Source organism: Andrena cerasifolii, chromosome 7 (genome assembly GCF_050908995.1).
Source record: "Andrena cerasifolii isolate SP2316 chromosome 7, iyAndCera1_principal, whole genome shotgun sequence".
Lineage (NCBI taxonomy): Eukaryota > Metazoa > Arthropoda > Insecta > Hymenoptera > Andrenidae > Andrena > Andrena cerasifolii.
In genome coordinates this window covers 9,910,840-9,923,551 of record NC_135124.1, presented here as the reverse complement: position 1 = coordinate 9,923,551, position 12,712 = coordinate 9,910,840, and positions in this window count along the sequence as shown.

The window sequence follows — 12,712 nt, the reverse complement described above, 5'->3', positions numbered from 1 at the left end:
TTCCCCGTCTCCTCAGGCATTTCTTCTCCGCCCGTCCCCCGAGGACGCCGCTGATAACGCAGCGACGGAGGAAGCGCGTCAGCGCCGCGGCGCACGTCGTCTGGAGTGGAAAAACTGATTTATTGCTTCGCAGCGTCCCGACGCCGCCCGGCAAAGAAGTAAAATAACTCGACCTGCGCGACGCACGTGAGAACTCGGTGACATTACCTCGACGCGGAGCGTTCGGATTTACGGGCAGGGGAGGGCTGACTTTTCCCTGGCCCCCTCCCCACGAGCAGCACTTCGGCTCGGAAGCGGATAGAGGAAGGTTTGCAAATCCGATGCTGCATTAGTATACAACGATCGAATTTCTATAATCCAGGATTGGGCCGTTGAATCTTTTAACTTCGCCCCGCGCGGACAGTGCCAAAAGTGCTCGCAGAAAAATAGTTCAGCGGCCTGGAAACAGCCACGTGTCTCACTATTTCCTTACACAAGTCTTTCCCACCGGGAAGCGATGGCGATATTCAGCACCCGTTGTAATTATGCCTGTAGAAGTATACTTTGCTTTGTACTCGTTCCTCTTTGCAGAGTTCTCGTTGTACTTTTGCATTCTGCGCTTGTACAAACTCGGTACCTACAACGTAGATCTCATTAGACTGATTCCTACAGCGGTGGATTTAGAATCGCGTTTTTATATTTCTGTTATGGTAAGGCGTTTTACTTGAGGGTTGATATCGGAAGATACTTTGGGAAGCGTGGATACGATGTTTAAATTAATAATTACGTGGAATTTGATTCTTAGAGGGGGCTTCTCGCGTAACAGCCCCCGAAATTTATGATTTTTTTTTAAACTATTTTAATACTTCATTAAACTCTTTTGGGATATAAGGAGGCATTTTTATATTTGGTGAAAGTATGTACTCGGAGATGAAATAGCAAAGGTTCTTAAAGTATTTATGACTGTTCTTATCAAAGCCTGAAGAGGAACGAGCAGATTGGCATTTAGGTCTGGAATCACGAGCCTTGATACGGGTTATTGATTTATACCGAACTATCTCGTCCTTCTTTTCCGCTCGTTCGTCCCCTCAGTATCTCACCGGCCTCTGAACGTTTTGAGGGGCAAGATATGTCGCCAGAAGTATACCGCCCTAATGCATGAACTCCGACCCACGCGATCTCGCTCACGTCACGGGAACATCCGTCTTGCCGAGCGAATCGAACCGCACGATTTCTCCCGTGACGGAAGTACGTCCCATCGTTGGCTTGAGTTAGGCCATTTTTTTCTTCTGCGTGAAGTAAGTCGATAAGACCGCGAATTCAGTGCCGCGCGGATACACTTAAGATGCATTGATTTCCACGCCAGTAACCCCCTTAAAACGTCCTCCATATCTGGACTTGCCAGTTCACTGTAACAACCCCCGAAAATACGATTTCCCGTTTCGCACCTCGGGGGAGCGCGGCGCGCGTTACACTAATAAATTACCGCAACACGGGCCAGGCGACGGAATAACAATTTTCGCCTGCAATTTGCAGAGCGCGAAATAATCTACTCGAGCCTTAATCATCGTGATTCCCGCGCGAGACGTAGCGTCGAATTTTCCTGGCCGAGCAACAGCGTCGTATTCGCGGCCAGCGTTCTTCCGAGTGCTGGAAGCTCGCCCGACGGTGTTATCGGTGGAGCGTCGAGCATGGAAAAGAGCTAGGAAAGCGTTCACTCGGGGCTGGCAATTAGGACGATCTCGCGGAGGAGCTTTTATAAAGACCTGAAGATATGGTTACACCGCGGCCGCGTAACAACCCGCCCGTTCATAACCCGCTTTCGGGCGTAATGGGGTATTTAAGGAGGCCACTTAAAAGTCATTCGCGATAAAAAAAAAGAAAAAAAGAAAAAGTACGTCGGTGCGCGAGGTGGCTAAGCTTCTGATGGCGTGCGCGCGGCCAGCGGGAAGATAGGAGGCGCACGAACAGTGGCCGGATGGTCGGGTCGAAAGCGCAACGAGCAAAAAGAGAACGGCGGGTGTCAAGAAACAGGGGCTGTAGTGTGATTGCGCGGCAGAGGAGCAAGGAGTGCAACTAAGCACATAATAGAGCCAGAATGGCGTCTCTGGGACAACGAGTGCACACGCCCGGAAGCGGGCTTCTTTATTTCACGCTTTTAAAAGGCGAGCGAGGGAAGGGATTAAAGGTCCAAGCCACTTGTTAGGCAAGGATTTTCCTTGAAGACTCGTTGCGGGGTCTGATCAAAAGCCGAGGTATAAATTGTCCGACGAAACGCACGCACGGCTCTTCTCTGTTCCTCAAACGTTGGAAGGGTGGCAGCGAGAAAAGGGCAGCTTCTCTTGACTCTCTATTAATGCCGCGCGGCGGAGCGCTGTGAAGGGCCACTCCGCGACCGGCTGCGCCAGTATTCGTCACGGAAGCCGATGCTGCATTGTGCGCTCGCAGCGAAGGTAATTACAATTTAAAATGCGCTTTCGCGAGTTATTCGGCGGGATCGAGGTCTCTGGTGAGAATGCAACATCGATGCCGGCCTCGGTTGCTTTCTTTGCGGGGCATTTAACGACGCCGTGACGGCGCAGTTGGCAGGGTAAATTAGCGTGTAGATAAGCCACGGCGAAGTAAATTGACGTGCTCGGTTCCGCCTCGTCCATTCGTCGGAGGATAGGCGAAAGTGGCGAAAAGAAAGCAAAACCCGTCGGTATTAAAACGACCGGGATATCCAATTAGGGGCAGCTTAAGAGATCTCCTGCGCGCTTTCTGCTCGATATGAGGAGGGCGATTAGAATTTCGTTGGGAATAAATTGCTGAGCAAAAATCGTCGGGCTGGTACGGCGGGGAGACGTAACGAAGGAAGATGATTAAAAATGTAGGAAGAGGAGAACTTATCTTGGTGCAAACGATGGTAAAATAGAGCTTGCAAGAAGAGCGCCTCCAATTGTGATTATTCTCCTCCCTCGGCGAGATCCTCGGGGGGAGCGAACGAATATCTCCTTTTCTTACTTTTTCTCCGGGCGCTAATTCTCTTTTAAGAATAGAAAAGGTTGGCGAGATGTAGATTTTCCTCGGTACAGCGAAGTATGGAAACAAAAAAGTGCGGGACAATTAGAATGGGAATTCAAGCAACTGCACGCTGAATGGATGCTTCTCCTCTTTGTATAAATTGACCATGAGAACCGGGACTTTTGTACAGTCATTGTACGGAGCAGCTTAATTCCCTCGTAAAGCGTAACGAATGCCGCCGAAGGATGTTACCGGAATAAATTTTTCCGGGAATATTGCCATTCCCTACGACTGATGGGGAGAGCTATTGTGCCTTTTGTGAATTCACAGAGAACGCTCCAATTATAACGGGCGAACAAGACTTTACTTCCGCTCCATTATCTCGATATAAGAAACTCGAAAGTGAGATCCAACGATGACACAGTAGTCGCTGGAGCTCGGCAACTAAGAGCACCGATCCATTCAGGCGTCGAATCGGCGTCGAGCAGCGTGTAAAAAGTTTATCCGCGTCGGAGGGACACTCGATTATCGGTGGCGATAGAGGTAAAAACGAATCAAGATTGAAATCACGGGGTTACGGTCGTCCCTCTAGCCGTTCTCTACACGTGCGTTTTCTTTGCCACGGTCCGAAGAAACGCTCTGTTAATTAGGAGCCTCGCGGCGGAAAGAAATGTGTACCTACCATTCACGGCGATCAATCACACGATTGACCCTTTGCAGCGTGCCGCGGAAGAGCGTGAAAAGGAAAGAGAGGAGAAAGAGAGAGAGAGAGAGAGGTAGGAATGCCGGCGGTCGATGTTTTTCATTAATTGCCCGGCTCACGGTTGTTTGCCGACCGAAAGACAAAGTTAAACAAGGGCGCAGCTACGGTGGGGAAGAAATTGAGAGAGGCCCTTCTATAATCAGAGTCGTTATCGGATGAGGCTTGGCGTGTAAGTGCATTCCTTCGTCGCGAGCGGTGCTTCTTGCCCGTGAAATTAGTTCCACGTCCATTTAGTAATCACCTGCCGTTTCCCTTGATTAGCCAAAACTTTTACCTCGCCCCCCTTCACCCGCTGGTCCCACTCCAGCCCGGGCCGTCAGCTTTTACGCGCCTCGCTTTGCCACCCGGCGTCACCGACCCACCCCCACAGTTCTGTACTTTAATGGACAATTTAGTTGCGCGCCTTGACGTCCCGGAGTTTAGGAAAGACCCACTGAAAATGGGGAACCTCTCCTTCGACTCACGCTTCTCCCTCTAATCGACGTGTAAATATCGCACCCAGCAGCGGGAGCAAATGGAATTGAAATTTTTTCCTACGCGATACTTCAAAGGAACTGGTCAGCGTTTCGGTTATCAGCTCCATCCAGCGAAACGTGAAAACAGATAGAGAGGGTTGTGTCTACAGTGGGCGCTCGAAACGCTGTCCGTTCAGATTCGTTCATGCAGTTTTGTAGGAAGTATATTTAGTTATAGTTATGGAAGTATATATAGGAAAATTATGATTGACTTCCGCGCTCGGAACGCGTGCTTCCCTCAAAGCCTCAATTCTCATTCGCACGGAGTGTCGGAGATAGTTCCGTAATCATCGCGAATCGACCTCGAAGCCCGAACCTCGGAAAGTCCTCTCAGATCCCAACGATTTTTCGAGTCAGCGATTTAGTGGGCTCGCAGATGTTCCCCGTGCTCGGGCGCGCGAAAAGTCCCCGTAAGCGTATTAATTAAACGATTCCCCCAAGAGCGTCGGCCATCGAAACGAAGAATGGAGGCACGTATCTGTAACGGGAATTCCGCGGACGTCGATTCCCAATCGAACTTCCGCCCTTGGGAAGCGAAGATAAGCCCGTGGATGACCGGGGACGTTTAGCGGAATCCGTTCGTGCCGATCGATGCTTTCCATCGTCGCCCGTTGCGGTGGAGTATAAACTCCCTGCGACCCTCGCTACGTGACTCGAATTAACGATCACAATTAACGCAATAGGTACGTACAGAGCGCATCCTGCCCTGCGTCCCGTCACGGCTACCACCCCGCAAATCATTCCGCCTGTCGTCGTTCACTGTTATCGGAGGGGTGCAAAAAGCGGAAGTGCTCACTCCGCGCGGCCGACGTTCGATGGCCACGTCAATTTTTCATAGACACGCCGCGTTCGACTGGGTAATCGAGATCGAGCGATCCTACGAGGCCTGCAGGACTCTATCGATCCCCACCTCTGGCTGGAGAGTTCCGCGCGAATCGCTGTATCGAAGGAAACTGTACAGCTCTCTGGTCCACGATGATTTTGATTTTGCGAACACTTCCAGCCGGATGAAATTTCGCAACCTCTACATTTTTATCCGCCGCGTGTTTAAAGTGCTTGTAAAGAATGCGTCCAGTTTCTGTTTAATTATTATCGCAACAGCATGGTCGGTTGTCGTTTGAAATTGTACTCGCTATATTAATGGCGAGTCGGTATTGCGTTGCATTAATTATGGCGTACTTGCAACATGCAACACTGTCGACGAGGGAGGCTAGATATTATCGCGGTCGGTTTCTTTCGTACCTAGGACAAGGGGGTCGCTACGCTGGCGTAGACTTCCGGAATCATCGATATAACATGATTACCTTGACATACTATGGGAGCACGCGAAATCGATTTGCATTGTGCCGGGTAATACGAGTGCCTGTCGCGCGTCGTCGCTGCGACGTGTTAATCTCCAGTATCGCGACGAGGCATTTGTATTAATTACGGGAAAAGGTAGTGGAGTTATTAACGAACATTTCACGCTCGACTTGTGCGCGAATATTAATCTGTTGTTCGATTCTATCCCCTGCTATTTGATACGTAGCCCCGGTTTTCTGTGACGTCCCAAGCTGGAAATTGTCACAAGCATGTTATTGTGGCGAAACTAAACTCATTTACGCGCAATATCAGTTGCACAGGAGCTGAAGCTCCCCAGAGTAGCCAAGCTGTAAACTGTAAACCTATGCCTCCAATCCCTGTTGTGTACTGATGGCAGTGCAAGCTTCTGTCGTCGCGTTTTCCAACAGGTCCGAAGAGCTGCGCCTCGTGTAGGGGAGAGTAGGGGAATTATGAGCACCTAAGGGAAACGTTGAATCGAAACAAAAGTATCGACTCTAGTCAGATTTACTTTATAGATAATGGAACTTTGGTTAATTATCTACAAAGGCAATGCGACGAATTCTAGACACTTTAATAAACAAATCATTTTTTGGAAGAAAAACGAAACTCTTTCTGTCCAAGATTTCTTGTAGGTAGCGGGGTAAATGCGAACGGTTGCTTAAAATTCTCTTTATTACTGAACACTGGTTTTCTTCCACGCTGTGGGTCTGACACAGTCTTTCTTCTTGTTTCGTCAAATTTTCGTTGCTCATGGGATTGAATATTTATTTTATCTTGAACCTCTTTCACGGCTATCTCAAAATCTTTCACCGAATATGTACGTACAGTGACTCGCATTAATATTCGGACACTTTTTAAGATCGCATAACTTTTTTAGAATTGGTCCAAACAATTTGAGTTTTTTTGAGAAGCTAGAAGGATTAGTTTGCTAACTGACGCGTTTCGTCGTTTTGAAAAAAAATATATTTGGTTGGAATAGCGAAAAGAATAGTAAAGGTCGTTTAAAAATCGTTAAAAAAAAGTTTAAAGGTCAACCTTTACTATTCTTTTCGCTATTCCAACCAAATATATTTTTTTTTTCAAAACGACGAAACGCGTCAGTTAGCAAACTAATCCTTCTAGCTTCTCAAAAAAACTCCAATTGTTTGGACCAATTCTAAAAAAGTTATGCGATTTTAAAAAGTGTCCGAATATTAATGCGGGCCACTGTATATTCTTCCTAATATAATTTCGGTGTACTTGGCAACTAAAAATCTTCGAAGTGTTAAGCGAAAAGGGTAGATGACATAGTCCGTAATAGCCCCAAACACGCTGTTCGTAATTACCCTATATGAACAGAAGTTAAGAAATTTCAAATAAAACAAATACGAACAAGTATATATACAAAATGATCCCGTGATTTTACTTAGAATTAAGTGACTGATCTACGAAAAAAATTATACTTTGTTGGCTAGTACAGTTTTAATGTAAAATTATAAGAAAAGCTACGGAAACATTTCGCGATCCTTATCCTTGCAGTTTCCTTAATACTAAACACAGCTAATTACATCACGTAACAATATCGCGAGCGGGCAGGACAAGCGAATTCAGCGAATATCGCGGTGTTCTGGTTTCCCCGCGTTCGCAATTCCCCCACTCTCCCTTACTTCTCGGACACCACTGCCAGTCAGGGCCCAGATTCAATTGTCAGGGGAACCAAATTACAACCGGGGGGAAGATTTCCCCTTTGCCTGGGAGATGAAGAATTCTCGACTTCTCCCTTTTCTTCTTCAATCCTGAAGTTTGACTACCAGTCGAGCATTTTGCAAGACCTGGTGAGCCATCCTGGCTTGAGGACTTGCCTCTAGGAGTAATCGCCCGCAAAACGAGTCCCTGTAAATCAATGCACGCGGAATAATTTTTGGCGAGGAGAGCAATGCCATGATTTAAGGAACGAAATCGGGGTCGGATTCGTATAATTCACGCCGAACTGAACGCTGCGGTGCTCTGCGATCTCTCGCGTGCGAAATTAATCAGAACAACTGATGTGCCGAGCGACGGCAACGTAAGTCGCGCTTTACATTTGCTCGGTCGAGTTTCGCGTGGCATGTTCATGCAAATCGCTCGACGGATGCGCGCGAGGAGAGATACACGCGTGGCGGCATCCTTTAATTAAAACCGCGGCCACCGATTCAACTCGACGCCGCTAATCCAATGTCCCTTGTCATCGGGCCGCCTTGATTACAAGACTAACGCCAATAATCGGTGATACCGCTCTAATAACTGCATGCGGGTGCTTCGTAATTGCGGCAAACTCCGAAAATCGAAAGGAGGACAGATTCTGGGAGCCGCCAGCTGTGTGGATAATTGTTTCGCATGGAAGATTTTTTTTATATATTTCATTGAATAAATTACATAGCCATGGGATTCTAGCAAAGTGAACAGTGGCGGTTGTGGAAGAATCTGCTCAAAAAACTTGATTGATTTTTTGCCAAGATGCCCGCCGATTGGGCACATTAATCACTGTCTTGAATAGATTGAATACCCTAGCGGGGAAAGTTTTTTTTTCTCGAGAATCCAATTACTGTATCGCGTCAATTCAGCCAGGGGTCAAAAAGCTGCTGCTGGCCTCGTCATTTTTCTCGGGAAATTTGGAATTTTGTGTTTTCATAACGTTCTTTCAGGAGATAACTTTTGATAAAAAATGTTTCAACGTTGTCAATCTGTTGGAACGAAGTTCCCGGTATTAGGTTCGCGAGGCACAAAACGGATTTGCGTTTTTCCCCATGAAGATAATAACAGAGTTATGAAGCTTTCAATAAACGACCATTTATATCCTGAATCGTTACGCAAAAACGCTATCTCTGCGTGCATATATACTTTTAAATCGAATCAATTTTTATGCACAAAAACGATTTCGGTTTAAAGCCCCATTCGCCCCGCTCTCGCGCCGCTATAGCGTTTTGCACGAACCCGTAAAATAGCTGCACTGTAACGTGCATTAATATCCAAATTCGCGTCAGAGCAATTTGTGTCCATTAAACTCTATCGAAACTGTTGCTTCCCAATTCCCTACCACACAGATCAAACGTACGTTAACTATGAATATGCCAATAAATTACACCGGTAATGCTACTTTCCCATTCACTTCTGCTATTAAGAATGGAATAACGATTCAAACGAACGATCCGTCTTTTGACTAACAATTCTGTATGCTGGCAAACTGATATGAACTTTCATCCCTGTAATAAGCTGCACTGAAATTCTACAATATTAAACAAGCTTACCAAAAAATCTACCAAACACAAAACGACGATCAAAGTGTTTTCAAAACACTACGAAGAACATCTGCCATCGACGACTCGAGTTAATCAGAGTCTCGCCTAAATTCCAATGCAACAATGTGAGCTGCACCGTGTTTGACCACGCGGGACCGTGAAATGTCGATGATTCCGCGTAATAATTCCCGCTTATCGGCAGCAATCCCGAAGCAGCGCCTGCCGTTGCTTGTGTAACGCAAAGTTTCATGGTGCTCGGCGGTGTGTTGATCTTAGTCCTGTGTTCAACTCAGCCATGTAAAATCTAAATTGTACGCGAGCTTCTCGGCAGCTCTCGGCTGTTGCACGCCGTCTACGAGGAAAGGGAGGAAGGGGGCAAGAATTCGCTAAACTATTCTGTTGTTCTTTCATTAACGGCCTAGGCGGAATCGTGACTGCGCTTATGTCAGTGAAAACAGGTTAGCGACTTGTGTAAGCATGAAAAAGGGGCACGGGATCAAGGGCTGCGAATGGCGATGAGATGCGCCCTCTGAAAGTTTTCAAACGGTTATTTTGATTTAATCGTTCCCGCTGACAATTGAAGCCGCGCGCTTATAAAATCGTCTGTTTCGGTCGGAGTGCGCGGCAAGTGGAACGAGAGCGTTAGCAGTCAGACAACGCTCCGCCGCGCCGGCTCGTATCACGGTCACACTACTGCTGCGCTCGATGCAATGGTTTCATATCGCTCGTTCAACGCCGTCGTAACTCCATCGACGGTTAGCCCGTTGTTAACTCCAAGTATTTTTATGCAACTTAGATTGGGTATAAATTTTAAACAGCACTTGTTTTCTGCAAATCCCATCTCATGAGGCTGATAAAAAATTGCTTCCTAACTGATTGGTGCTGCGCGTCCAATATGAAAACACAAAGCGATTTATTAAAGGCTCTAAATAAGTGACTCTGATTACTGCGATTAAACGATACGGAGTATCGGTAGAATATCCTGCCAAAGCACCTATAAAGAACAAGTTATTGCGACTTTTATTGCGCTAATAACACCAACTTTTAAACCTCTCCCAACTGCTTCGTAATCGCGCGAAACTATGCACTTTTCTGAAGGTTGCCGGCTCGATTCACGCTCCAAGATGAAATTGACGTTATTAACTCTTAATGGCTACTCGAGAGCAAGTTTTCGCGAGCTCTAACGTCCTCTGACACTTTTCCTTTACTTCCGCGGCAGATCGATAGGTCTTTCTGCTCCTCTTTGATTTTCCAATGAATATTCGCGCTACGGTTGGAAGAGAGGCCTCTCTCGCTATAATATTAACAGCCACAAAGTATACGCTGGTGATTTCGAAAATTAATATCGCGATTTTGTTATTGAGGAAAATGAGTGAAAGCCCGGTTTGTCTCGTAATGCATTCGACAGGGAGATATTACGTTTGAAGCGTACTGCTCTCGGGTGAATTGGGGCGAGCGGGTGAAATCGACGGGCGAAATCGATGGAAAATTTAGAGGTGTCTGGCCATTCACACAGAACGGGCCTAATGAAATTGACCATGATACCGTGCTAGCAGGGACGGGTTCCTTTGATTTCGGGGCGGTTGCCGAGGGAAGTGCTGCCGAAGGGTCACGGTAATGTTGTAAACGAGGGTGAATCTCTGCGAGAGAAAGGGTGGAAATGACTGTTTCGTTAATTACCGGATACTTTGTCTTCGCGCATAAACATTTTACTTTAATTCGCGGCTTTCAACGATTTTATGAAAGAGCATCTGTGCGCCAAGTAAAATTTCAATCGTTACATCTATTTGTTTTCATTCTGTTCGTCAAACAATTTCCACCGTAAACACTTATTACCAGCGCGATATCAAATATCACTTCCACTAATTGAAGTTTTATAAACTCGGTGTTGACGGGTTCCATTAAAACTTATCGAATGAATCGGGCGCTGGTTAAATCGCGAAATAATAGTCGACAAGCACCGTTCGATTTTGAAAGCATTTCGTTGATTGTCGGTTTGGAAAATAAAACGAAAAGTGTAGGCAGGTAATCGCAGCGATTGTTTGCTGGAGCAAATATTAGCAGACCGTGCAAATACGAAAAAGAATCGACTTATGTATGTAGAGCAGGAAACCTGTAACATCGCATAAAGCTGAGTGCGTAATCGCATTTTTACAGTGCCTCGTGGCAGTTAAGGAAAGAATGGCATTGTAAGAAGACAGACATCGTTATGCCGTTCGACTGCTTCCTCCACCACATGTTTTCATCTGCGTATTAGGCGACGAGCCACCCTGCATAGAAGTCAAGAAACGAACCGCCAGAAAGTAACGCAGCAATAGAGCTGAATTTGTCCGAAGCAACGGCCCGTGGGTCTCGCAAAAGCAGTGCGCATTCGTTTCCCATTCGCTGGGGCTGCTAGGTGTTCCGAGCCAATGGCGGGGCGCACCTAATGAAATTGGCCGGACGAGGAAACCAACAACGTGGTGTCCCTTTGATTTCAGGGCCGCACGAGGGAGAGAAGCTTCGGGATAAAAGGAGCCCCAAGATAACTCGGCGAACGAGGGTAAATTCCGTGTGGTCCTCTCGCCAGAGGACGTAGGGGAGCCAGTCGTTGCCGACGACGAGTGGCGGAGGAAGAAACCGGCAAACTGGAAGACAGACAAACAGACAGTGACAGAGGGTGAGGGAGAGAGAGAGAGAGAAAGAGGGAGGAGAAGGGGCATAGACTTTTCGGTCGTCGCCATTCACTCGTAATTCCACGCGTGCCCACTTGAGATAACTCTTGTTAAGCAAGCATTAATGACGCCCCATCCGGTTGAGCGACGCTGGTGAAACGCCGATAACCCGGACACCGCACGTACGAGAGCTCTTCCGGTTCGATGAAGATGCTCCGGGGAAAGCTGGGCCACCCGCTGCTGACTGTAGACATTTTCAAAACGTTTCGTCCTCCCTCGACCTCCGCCACTTCTATCTATCCCTCTCGCTATTTCGCTCGTTGTAGCTATGAATCCCGTTCGGCAGGGAGCCGAATCATCCCGATATAATCTTTGGGAATTTCCGAGGAACGCTCCTAATCCACCGCCCACCCCCCACTCGACTGCGACGATCTCGCGAGAGTTTCGTTTGAAGTTGTAACTTCTAGTTATTACGAACGTCGGTACGTTGCGCGCACGAGCAATCTTCCCGTAGACCGGTAACATGCAAGGTCTTTCAAAGCCGATAAACGATTCCAAAGATTGGGGGAAGATTTGGGGCGCGATTTTTCTTTCAAAGGCCACCATTGAATCCATCTTCGGAAACGTTTCGATACGCTCGACCGTCGGCCCCCTTTTTGCTCCTGCTTGGTCGAAAGATTGGTGCCATTTTGTAGTGTCCTCCTATATTTTCATCGAGATTTCACAGTGTCCTGTCACGAAATATACGGCGGGTGGAAGGGGGAACGCGTTCGCATGCTCGTTGCCCTCGTTTCGATGTTACAAATCGAAAGGGATATATCAGTCGAGGGTATTTCGGTAGCAGCTGCTCTTCGTGCGAAGGTAACGCGTATTTAAAGATCACCCGCTAATGAAGCATAGCGAAGTGAAGTGCAGCGCGGAGCGAGCGGGAATCGCGCGATTAAACAAAGTAACGATTAAATTTTCTCTAAACTGTGACGTTATTAAAACAGCGCCCCAACCTGTTATTTCATGCTAGAAGCTTCCCATTAAAGATAATGACTGGGAACGGGTAATGTAACCAGCCGTATTGCAAGCACACCCTCCTGAACCGTGCTAAATGACGTCGCGTAACGTTACGTGGAATTTTTTCCACTTAAACCTCGAGCGCCGGCGATCGCGTTAAATTATTTATTCGCTAAAGATTGCTTAACGAGCGGCATACGCCGCGCCCGCTTC